This window comes from Penaeus vannamei, chromosome 11 (assembly GCF_042767895.1).
Source record: "Penaeus vannamei isolate JL-2024 chromosome 11, ASM4276789v1, whole genome shotgun sequence".
NCBI lineage: Eukaryota > Metazoa > Arthropoda > Malacostraca > Decapoda > Penaeidae > Penaeus > Penaeus vannamei.
In genome coordinates, this window is record NC_091559.1 from 18,595,180 (window position 1) to 18,598,971 (window position 3,792).

Here is a 3,792-nt window from a genome sequence, read left to right on the forward strand (position 1 = left end):
CACGGGAACTTTGCTTAAGTGGATCGGTGACTATTTGTCCGAGAGAAGAGCTTGTTTATGGTTTCGAGGCTGTTTGTCAGAGGAAAGAAATCTTGAGCTGTGAACTCCACAGGGAGGTGTTTTAATGTTTAATGTAATAATAAATGTTTAATGAACTAATGAACAGAATATCCTCAAAGAAATATCCTCAGGGCGTCCAGTCAGTTATATACTCAGATGATATATTGATACAAGGGACTACACAGCGTCGTTTACAGACGGCGCTGAACAACTTTAGTAAATGCTCAAACATTAGGGCTGGTTACCAATGAAGCAAAGATAAAGTTTCAGACCAAACAAAGAGGTAACGTGAGACTCGAGTTAAATGATAAACAGGTGGAGAAAGTATTAACATAAATATCTGGGTGTATGCATTGGCTTTACTGCCCCAAGTAAAGATGCTGAGGTGAATCATATATTGACTCAGTGTAGGGCGCGATTACGGCCACTCAGAACACTTACTTGCCGCGGAGTAGGCGCTGGGGTGCCCTTGTTAAGACTAATCTACATTAGTACAATAAGAGCCCTGGCGGATTTTGCAGCACCAGCACATTCATCCATAGCCTGTCGAGGGAGACTCCGAAAACTTGAAACCATACAGAATGAAGCAATGAGAATAATCCTCGGGTGTCAGAGGAATACAAGAATACATATAATGAGAGCTGAGGTGGAATTAATGAGAGGGGCCAGTGGAAAGAAATTAGTGAGATATGGCCTGCGTTTTTACAACATAAGACCATTTTATAGGCAAGGCTAGCGAGGATATATTAAGGGACAGAAATAGTATTCAATATTATGAATTGAAGGATTATTGTCATTCTCATCAAACACCTCCTAAGGTGCCGCCATGGGAGGATCAGGATATTATTAACATAAATGTAGACCCTCCTATGAATAAATTCATGTATGAGCCGGGTCAATTTGAAGCAACGTACAACCTTAATAAAATAGCCTAACGACTTGACATTGCTCATGGAGGTAAGGACTGGAGGATGGCAGAACTGGGTGTGGAGTCATCATCAGACAGTTCACTGGTAGTGGAGTGGTCACCACAAGCACTGGGATGAGACTGAGTAATCACATATCTTCAACACAAGCTGAACTATGGCCAATACTGACGGCGATTAAACATTGAGATCATTAATAAAAATTCTTACTTTGTGGACAGCAAGGGAGCACTGGACTCACTTAACAGCAAGAACCCTATGTTTGGCCACATAGTTGGCGAGTGCCGTTTGATAGCTCATAGGTTGCGAGGTTAGGGGCATGTGATTGTGGCGGACGCCACAATCACATCGGCACCAGCGGTACCTCGCTGTGCATAATTACCGCACTCAACATCGGCGCAGCCTCGCTCGGCCTCTCTACATTCGTGACCCCGGAAATGAAATGAACTCCAACGCAGCCACCCTCTTCACTGAAGTGAATGCCGCCTCCATCCGCCTTCCACCCTTCTCACCAAATGGAGCCCTCACATGGTTTCGGCGAGCCGAAACCCAGTTCAGGCTTAAGAATATAATGAAGGCAACAACCAAAGCAGACCACGTCGTGGCCGTTTAACCCAAGGAAGTTTTTCACCGGATAGCCCCCTGGTTAGACAGCCAGCCAGACGACATCGACTACAATACGATGAGGCAGGAGCTGTTGAAGGAGTTTTCTCTTTCTCCATCTGAGAGGGCATGACAGATCCTGAACATTCCCAAAACACCGCTTGGGGACCGGACTCCAAAACAAGTCTGGCAGGAAATCACTACCCTATGCCGCCTTCCCACCAAAGATGCAGAAGGAAAGTTCCACGAAGTGGACCTTATAAAAAAAAAAAAAAATTGGCTCCACTCTCTCCCCGGCAACATCAGGGAGAAACTCCACGACTCAAACGAGACAGTCATTGAAGTCCTCCTCACCAGAGCCAACGCACTAATGGAAGCTCATCGGCAAGCCCGCCCTCAATCAACAGCTCCCGTTTTCCCGTCGGCCAGTACCGACATCAACGCAGCAACTGCCCGTGGGTCCATCACCAATCGAAGGCCCTTCATCCGATTCCTTGCTGCTGACAATATTTGCTTGTAACCATTGTCTCAACGGATGTAGGTGGAAGCCTCGAAGACATCCAAAACAATATGGAAGGTGGCCATTATACAACACGGCCACAACACCGAACAATGAAGTCAACCGCTCCCAATGCTCAGCTTTGCCTCACTACAGACGCCAGCAAAGTTCTGGTAGGAGTTCCCCTGGAGCTAGAAATCCAAGGCAGACGACAGCCCCTGACATCCAGCAGAGAGCTCCTGGCCATTACCAACCTCTGTTGGGCAAAATACACCCTCTGCAACCCCAACATGACCAGCCCCTTGTCGTGCCCAGGGAGCCCAGCAATTATCTGCCAGCAGACCTACCTGTCGCTCTCATCACACACCCTACACCCCACCAGGATGGCCAAGTTCGTCTTTTCATCATGATGACGCCACCTACACGAGTTCCAGACGTCATTTTCGCCTGCGCAGGACCCTCGCTCTAAAGTGCTTTCTTCCTCGATAGTTGGGAGGCATTGTGGCGGACGCCACAATCACATCGTCACTGGCGGTACCTCGCTCTGCATAATTACCGCACTCAACATCGGCGCAGCCACGCTTGGCATAATTACCCGTACGAGTCAGCCGACAGGCTGCCGAGGTCCGCGGCGCTCATTCGCCGAGACGCGAGAGATAAGGATGCAGCCGTCGGCCAATCAGCACACAGCCTCAAAATGACCTAGCATTGTTACTTTGCCCATTTTGCATTTATACCGTATTTTCCGCCGAAAATACACACACTTCACAGTCTTGGGTTTAATTCTGTCTGCTAAGGGCCTAGGGCTCTCAAATTACCTCGCCCTAGGCCTCTCTACATGATTACATTTGTATGGAACCCTTCGCATGTGTCATCTTTAATAATGCTGACGTATGTTACGCATTATTTTCTTGAAACACAAACTCAAAAACTGATTCATCTCTTCTCCGGGATTATAATTATATATTGCGCGCATATTATATTTTATGTGCGATGTATGCGATTAAGTAAGCCCAGGAGGGGGCTTATTTGGATGAGGACGGAAGTGTCATATCACTTTACTTGTATTTTTATAGTTTAAGTATTGTATATATTCTTAACCATTATTATACCTAACTTCTGTATGTGAATTGTGAGCCACATAGGGACTTATTAAGATAGGGGTGAGGATAACCTATATCACCTCATCCCTTTGAGATATTGTTTTTGTCTCAATGTGTCAAAGAAAAATTCTGCTTTTCTCCCACCCCTCTTATCTTGCGCGATCTCTCTCCAGTTCCGTACCAGCCATCACAAAGGAAAAGATTTTTTTTTTTCTTCTTAAATCTGATGTGACCTAGTGTAACCTCTGTCTGCCCAGTCACCTAGACAATGGGGCCTTTCGATTTCTAGTGAACGAGTGAATGGCCAGTTCATAAAAAAAATTATAAAGATCCAAAGCAACTTACAGAGCAGGTGGAAAAAATAAATGAAGTCATACCAGATACACGCAATTATGAGGAATCTGTGCAGTCTCTATGCTGACCACACCCATTGGTGAGGTCTGTTTGTGACCGACATTTCGGCGAATGACTTGACCTCAGAATACCTGAGGACCAACCAGGCCCGTTTCTCTCTGTTTACGGAGATGGTCATCTCGACAAGTGACACGAATACCGAAAACGAATGAACAAAGAAAAAGGCAAGAAAACAACTAAGTAATGA